Here is a 9,095-nt window from a genome sequence, read left to right as displayed (position 1 = left end):
CAACAGCAGCAGCAGCAGCGGTGGAGTTACCATCCAGGCCGCCTCTACAACCGGTTAAACTAGGTTAGTGTTTCATAAAATAAGACATTAGGGTTATGACATGTACAATGCTTTCATTTTAACATGAACTTCCTAAACTAAGTTAAGAATTGAATATACATTTAAAATCGTCTCACTGACCGTATGATATAATATTATTTAACTATACCTTTACTTTTATTTTGACTATGAAATTGAGCGACTCTAGTTAGAAAAATTAGGATTAGCGCTGCTCATCAGACTACAGACCATGTGTTAAGCATGTTATTATCTAATTTATTCATTCTCTCGTCCCTGTCTAATTCCACATATTATTACAATTTAAATAAGAATAAGAATCATATTATTCATGTTATGACATTTTGCGTATCATTTTGCAGGCTGCAACGGTTTACCATTCAAACCACAAGCATATTCCACTCTGCTCTAAAGCCTCATATGTTATACTTTTCAGGCTGATTGGTTTAACGACATAACAATCCTCGGGAAAGCAAACAAAACCGGTTTAACAATGAAACCAAAGACGTATCCACTACTACTACGCTCAACTCAAGATGGCGTACATCCAAGGATTCTGATATTGTTGTTACTGAAAAAGCATAACTGTGTTAATCTATTTATTGTCTGAATAAACTATATAAAACATATATTTTCTTGTAACACATATTTTTACATCCGTTAGAAGGGCAATATTTGTCAACGACAAGAAATGTGACATATTTAGCTTTAACATATCTGGTTAAACAATGACCACATACGTTAGAGTTTTAGCTTTTAATCATCCGGTTTATCAATGACGAGGACTGTAAGAGTTTTAGCTTTTAATTATCCGGTTTATCAATGACGAGGACTGTAAAAGTTTTAGCTTTTAATTATCCTGTTTATCAATGACGAGAACTGTAAGAGTTTTAGCTTTTAATTATCCGGTTTATCAATGACGAGAACTGTAAGAGTTTTAGCTTTTAATTATCCGGTTTATCAATGACGAGAACTGTAAAAGTTTTAGCTTTTAATTATCCGGTTGATCAATGACGAGAACTGTAAGAGTTTTAGCTTTTAATAATCAGGTTTATCAATGACAAGAACAGTAAGAGTTTTAGCTTTTAATTATCCGGTTGATCAATAACGAGAACTGTAAAAGTTTTAGCTTTTAATTATCCTGTTTATCAATGACGAGAACAGTTAGAGTTTTAGCTTTTAATTATCCGGTTTATCAATGACAAGAACAGTTAGAGTTTTAGCTTTCAATTATCCTGTTTATCAATGACAAGAACAGTTAGAGTTTTAGCTTTCAATTATCCTGTTTATCAATGACAAGAACAGTTAGAGTTTTAGCTTTCAATTATCCTGTTTATCAATGACAAGAACAGTTAGAGTTTTAGCTTTCAATTATCCTGTTTATCAATGACAAGAACAGTTAGAGTTTTAGCTTTCAATTATCCTGTTTATCAATGACAAGAACAGTTAGAGTTTTAGCTTTCAATTATCCTGTTTATCAATGACAAGAACAGTTAGAGTTTTAGCTTTCAATTATCCTGTTTATCAATGACAAGAACAGTTAGAGTTTTAGCTTTCAATTATCCTGTTTATCAATGACAAGAACAGTTAGAGTTTTAGCTTTCAATAATCAGGTTTATCAATGACAAGAACAGTTAGAGTTTTAGCTTTTAATTATCCTGTTTATCAATGACAAGAACAGTTAGAGTTTTAGCTTTCAATAATCAGGTTTATCAATGACAAGAACAGTTTGAGTCTTAGCTTTTAATCATCCGGTTTATCAATGACGAAAACAGTTAGACTTTTAGCTTTTAATTATCCGGTTTATCAATGACAAGAACAGTTAGAGTTTTAGCTTTTAATTATCCGGTTTACCAATGACAAGAACAGATAGAGTTTTAGCTTTTAATTATCCGGTTTATCAATGACAAGAACAGTTAGAGTTTTAGAAATGTTTGCAGTGATTTCCACTGCAATAGTACATAAAACACATGAACAAATGGTTAAACTTTATATGATACAGGCGAAATAATGTCGTTCCTTTAAATTCATTCTTTTGTATTCCGTTTGAATGCTTCTTTATCTGGAAACGATATTTGTTACATAGAATACAAAACCATGGACTAATGTTACTACTTTACACAACTGTTAAATAAAACTTAATAACAAATCAGCAGAAACCGAATTAAATAAACATGATTTACGCTTACAGGTACGTTATAACTAAATGCCCGTATGGTGTCCAGGATGTGGCTCAAGACCACAGTTATCTGCCCCCCGTTGACCAAGATCCGGATGTGAATACAGAAACAAAGAGTGCTTGTGTTCAAGTATCAATATTTTATTAAAATTGAATGAAAAAGAAGCAAAAAATGTTCTTTTTGCAGAGAACTTGACTGAATTTGACACTCTATTGCAGAAATTGATAGTTTTCAATGTAAATATTGGAAAAATCATAGCTTGTGGAAGTCTGAAAATTAGTTGTTTGTAGCCGATTGACTCCCTGGCGGAAGGGTTATGTATTTGAACTCAATTTTGACAGTCGGGTCAATGGTCAACATGGTGTTTTCTTGTGATTATATTTTGTGTCTTGAATTGTTCTAGATATGCCATGTCCTTGTTTTTCAATTGGGGTGTGTATAAAGTCAAAAGCCAGGTTAGTGTCTATATGAAACATATAGTAAAAATAACTGTGGTCTCACGCCATGTACTCTCTATATTGCAGATTGAGAATGCTACATCAGACCGATGTTTTGTCTGAGTAATGCACATACTGTATTGGTGTTATTCTTTTAAATCAGTTCAAGACATGCACTCAGCGATTAAATAGTTTGTGTTGGACAAGCTCTTTGCTTACTTCAGACTTGATGCAACATGGATTCCGTGTTGTTCATTACTTCTATGGAAAATTATTCCTGCCATTGTTCTGGATAGGTGTTAAAGTTAGAGCCCTTCTTCCTAAAATTAATGTTTCAAAACAATTATCACAATTATTCGTACTATATGTGATACGCTCCCGATACATATGACATTATATTAAAGACATTATTACGCTACCGATTCACAGAACCAAATAATTAAAAATATGTTTCCGCTGTCGATTTATGTAACCGAATTATTAAAAACAATTTTACGCTGTCGTTTCAGATAACCAAATTATTAAAGAAAATTAAACGCTGTCGATTCATATAACCAAATTATTAAAGACAATTTAACGCTCTGGATTTATTAAATAAAATTATTAAAGACAGTTTGACGCTCCCGATTCAATAGAAAATTTGTTAAAGACAGTTTTACGTTCCCGATGCATACTATTCAAGTATTGAAGTCAGTTCTACGCTTCAGTTACAAAAAGCAGAAAATATTTCCCCTATTCTTAGAACAGTACAGTTGTAAATAAAAGTCCTACGCTCCGGATACATACAAGTATAATTCATGTATATAATATATAGAATCATGATATAATACGCCCATCACACCAGAGCTACCTCGATGAAAACCTCGCTGCGTCCATGAAAAAAGGCCGGAACGCAGTTCGATCTCCTATTACGTACTGGGAACCCAGTGGGAAATGTTCTTTGGTGTGGTATGGTCTCTAATGTCTCCTGATACCGCGTTTCTGCTACCTGGCCTTTGAACATGTTCTTAACCCACGTCACGCTGGGTAATCATTGGAGCCATAACATTTTGTTATGTGTTGAAAATGCTCCAATGCGTCTTCCGTTATAGTGCCAATGAGTGGAATATGGATGTAAACAGTGAGTATGGTTTCTGATTTTTCATTTTTAGAGGTTTATACGAGTAAATTTAAAAAAATGGAGAATGTAGTTCCACATAGGAATGGCCATGAGTTGTTCTAAATGTAAAAGTTCTGAATAAAATTTAATATCTGATCGTCTAGAACTTGCATAACTTGCTAGACGTTAGTGTTGACAACGTAAAAATCTGGATTTTCGTGAGAATTGTTCTCGTACCTTAGGTTTAAGCATTTTCTTTACATGTGTGTGGCTTTTTTATTGACAAATGGTTGCCGCGTTACACATTTTTGAACTTTATTTGTTATACTTACTACACTATGCTCGATTTTCTGAACGTTGTGGTGCCAATGAATAGGTTGTGGTGCTCATGAATAGTAATTTCGTAGGATACGTATTGTGAAAAAAACTGTAGGAATTTCATAACATGAACATTAACAATTAACTGATTTTTTTTTTCATTTCCGATCTTTTTAAAGTATGACCGACTACCACACAGCTTCGCGGACTTTAAGGTTCATTTGGTGTCTAATAAATTAATACTTGATGGTAAATGGTCGTCGTAATTCTAATTCTGTATTTCCAGGTATTATAAGGCAAAAATCTAACGATTGTGTTTACATATTTTCAGATGGGTGTCTTTAAAGGGAAAAGGAGGCGGTGCTATTCATTTCGAGAAAAAAATCACTCCGTAGCTAAAAATTTGCAAGAAAAAGTATTTTACAGTCATTCACCTAAATAAACAAGCACTCCCTTGCCATCTCAGTAAAAAAAAGATTCCTCCCTTGCAGCATTGGTTCGTTCCATCAGACAAGCTCACCTTTAAGAAGCAACATGGCGGACAGTGATCCATCACGTGCTATAGAGCTAGCTTTTATAGCGACGCGGTAGAGTGTCCGCCTGCAATGCGAGAGGTCGTGGGTTCGAACCCCGACATGTGCACATTGCAATTTGTGCAGTCTGTTACATTTGGCACCCAACGAAGGACCCGTGTTATACGATATGCCTCAAGGTCATTGCGAATTGACCTTTTTCTCCCTCAAAATGGAGGGGGAATGTGTAACCGGGGATACGATATGTATATAGCGGCACTAATACTGTCTCGCTATAGAGCTAGCTTTTATAGCGACGCGGTGGAGTGTCCGCCTGCAGAGCGAGAGGTCGTGGGTTCGAACCCCGACATGTGCACATTGCAATTTGTGCAGTCTGTTACAGAAACACCATTTATTTAAAACAGGCAAACGATTATCTGCGGTATCATTGTTTCCGAAGAAATTCAGAAATAATAGCTACATGCAGAAGCTCCATCGTGCTGTTGAAGCTGTTCACAAAACCATTCATTTATACGTCAAGCAAACTTTCGAAACAGCTCCCGAAACCGCCGAAACCATTGAAACCAAAACTGAAACTAGTTTGGTATCAACCAAAATGACTTTGATAATAAGAGGGAGATATTTTCATATTAAAGACTTTCGGAGGAACGGACACTCTTAAATACAGTGACTATTGAGACGTACTGATCCCTTATAAAGTTCTCTTACTGAGCACTGACCGAATGTTTTTCTTCACTGATAAACCAGAAAAACGTAAACAGTCTTTTCTGTAACCCATACAAATCAATAAATAAGAATTAAAGTATATTTGATTCGATAACGTAAAAATAATGAAATGAACTTTTTTTATTTTATTTTTTATATCTTAATCACGCTTTTGAAAAACTTAAAATAAGATAATAAAAAAAAATCCTTAATTTGAGAATTTTATTTCACAATTATTATTTTTCAATTATTACATAAACTTTATATTCATTGCTTAAACAATACACCACCAACTTGACAACCCCACCTAATGAAATGTTTATCCTGAGGTGAAAAACTCAAATCATAATGTCATTTGACAGACCAATTTGTAACACTAATTTGTGAGTGACGTTACGTATCAATTTCCGGGTAGTCTACCCAACCTAGGCCAACACAATATTGTATAGTTTCTCAGGCCCCGTGGCATTCTTTGTTTTACACCGTGATTTATTTCTTGTTATAAAGTTAAGATAGTCTTAATACCCTTTTTAGCGAAAAAAACAATTTCTTAAAATTACATTTGAAAATTATTGATAGACTCATCAAATTTTCTGCCGTTAAGAATAGAGTGAACGTGTACACATGCATATAAGGTCAAAGCTTATTTATATACCAATAACATATTAAGAATATGTTAATTCAATTGTGACATAATATTTTTGGAGAAATGGAGAAAAATAAAATAAAAAAGTGACTTCAGAAATAAATACTCCGCTTCCTACCAATTTAAAAAATGTGAGTAAGAAACAAATGATGTTTCTTTCTTGGCCTTTTTCGGTTTGGCAGTTATAAAACAAAGAAACAAACATTCGTAACTTCACTTGAATTTTTCACTAAGGTGAGAATGTGTGTTTGTGTATTTATATGATTTTCTTTTATTTTTATTTTAAAAATTATTTTTATTATTTCATGTAATGATATATACGTAAGATGTTATTCTGGTCTTTTTTATTTAAAAAAAAACACGTTACTATTAAGGAGGGATATTAAAACAAATATTTGTTTTTCTGTAAACATTCACCAGGGCTTTAATTTATTTTGTAAAGGTTCTCCAACTGACGACTCGCCAAACTTGTGGATATTGTTTGGCGGGTATTAGTTAATCCATTGGGAAATGCAACATTGATATTTTTTTTGTTTTGAACATGGTGTTAGTTTTTTTTTTAACAAAACACTATTCAGACAAGAGACTAATTTGAGAAGAATAGCTGTTAGTGTTCAGTCTTGGGCTGTGTTTTGCTTTAAGGAGTAATACTTTTTCAATTATTTTCCAGTCAGTCATCATGAAATCCTTCATTCTCGCCGCCCTCGCTTTGGCCGCCGTGGTCGCCATGACTTCCGCCACTTACGGATACGGATACGGATACCCCGCCACCGGAGGCTCAAGCAACTCAAGTCGTAAGTTATTTCTACAGTTCCTTTAACAAACCCATGTTTTACTCGTTTGTTTTCGTATAATTATATATAATATAATAATGTGTTTCTTTATTTTATATGCACGAATATGACATCAATGGGTAACCGACCAGTTGCACTGTGCAAAAATAACGTGTGTATAAATTAAATGGCTATTCCGATATATATGCACCGTACTTTTTGCATTATAAGCTTTGCAATATGGTAGAAACAGTCATTACACAATTTACACTAGTGATTGAATTATTACATAACTCGCGATTCGCGCTCGTGTAGAAGTGCAAAAATTCGGGCATGGAATGCGGTAACCGTAACGACAAATTAAACCAGAAATTAAAACCACATTTCAGGAATAATATGAATGACAATTTCCAAATATTTGTTTCATTCCAGTGCTTGGCCTGATTGGTTTGTTGTTCGTCGTCATGATCCTCTTCTCCGGCAACACCTCAACCTCCTCTTCCGGTACTGTAACCGTCGTGAACGCCGCTTCCGGTTAAACCCGTGAGTCAGATTTTTCTAAGCAATTGATTGATTACTGGCCCCGATTTCTCGAAACTTCTTAAACATAACAGGCTTAAGAAGCTTATTTCAATTAGCTAAAATACATACTTAAATTTAGCTTTTATGAAAGGAAAATGGTTTATTCTGATTATCATAAATTAAATTCCTATATAATATATAAAAGTTCTTAAAGAAGTTAATAATATGCAAATTATTGAAAAACAAAAAAGCGAGCTTAGTTTAATCCGGTTATAAGGGACTTAAGAAATTTCGAGAAATTGGGTCCTTATCATATTAAAAATATCACATAAGAATTGGCTATTTGGCAATCACACAAATAATCCATTTATCTTACGATTGCATTTGACTCCATTTACTATTCTGATAATTTTTTATGCATGTTCACCCGATACACGATTGACCTTATTAGAAAGGGTGGTTATTTAAAGCTGCACTCTCACATATTGACGGTTTTGACTTTTGAAAAATATGAGCGATTTTTGTGCGCCTTTTAACAAGCGGTTCGAATATCGAAGATACCGGCAAAATACTTCACATGTTTTGATTCAATACAGGATCGAATGTTTTGCTCCAGTTATGTTTTAAATTAATAACTACTTCTGTAAAAGCACAAGTCCGCCACGGTATTTCAAGATTAAATTTCATTTTTTTTGTTACAGTTTAGTATATCATATATATGGCTTAAAACTATTATTGATTTCTCTAAACTATTTTTTCAGGTAGTACCACACATCTGGATTTGAATCACCACCATCAATTTCACGAGCTTTTCAGTAGCCACATCGATGTCTCGTGCACCAATATTTCTGTGATTTCATTTGTTTCGTTATCAATAAAGCTCATTAAACATATTTATAATTTTGTGTTTTTATTGAATTTTTTGATGCGATCAAACGAACAAGTTTGACTCTTTCTAGCGGCCTGCATTTTGTTGTGTAAACTACCTACTAAATGGATCAGGTACTTTATATATATATCGCTTCATAAATAATAGCTGACCGCCGATTTTCTGAAGTAAATGTATGGACATTGTTTTAGGAACACTGCCTTCTCATTGAACAGAAGGCAATTTATACCACTAAATTCCGAACAACTTTGTGTTTTCAATTCATGTTAAACACGTGATTACAACATTTGGTATAACAGTGTGAGGTTTAAGGGCCTTTCATTTCGAATCTTTGTGTCTAGTCGGAGCTATACCGGAGCACACATTTGGCGATTTTAGGGAATCGGTACTAGTACGGCAGCGCAACTGTATCCCATCGCAAAGAACGATGTTACGTGGTCAGGATATCGTCAGAACATCGCCAAAAAAGATAGCATCGGCCGGCGACGGTATGAATTTTGAACATGCTAAAATGGCAACGTTGCGCTGCCAGAGCGAGCGACAGACTACAACGGCAGTTCTCGTGTAAGGCCTTGTTAATGTCGGTAGAGCACCCTTAGCGCACCGTAATGTATCGGTGGTTCACTGGTTGTATCAATGTGTTGTATCAATATGTGTCGTACTGGTACAGATGTGATACCGTTCACCTGCCGATGTACATACTAACGATAAAATACTGTTCTTAGCAATGTGATTGCGTAATACTACCGTTCTAATACCGTACATTGGTACGCGGGCAAAACAGTTTCAGTGAAAACGTCAAATTCACGTTCACTTTCGGTTTTACTTTTAAATGAATAATTTGATATACCAAAGCATATCCAATATCCAATTATTTACACTGCTAAGTTTCTTATAACCCGATAAAGCTTATCATCCACTATGTTTCTTATATAT

The sequence above is a fragment of the Mya arenaria genome, chromosome 1 (assembly GCF_026914265.1).
Source record: "Mya arenaria isolate MELC-2E11 chromosome 1, ASM2691426v1".
In the NCBI taxonomy this organism is placed as follows: domain Eukaryota; kingdom Metazoa; phylum Mollusca; class Bivalvia; order Myida; family Myidae; genus Mya; species Mya arenaria.
Note: the sequence above shows the minus strand (reverse complement) of the source record.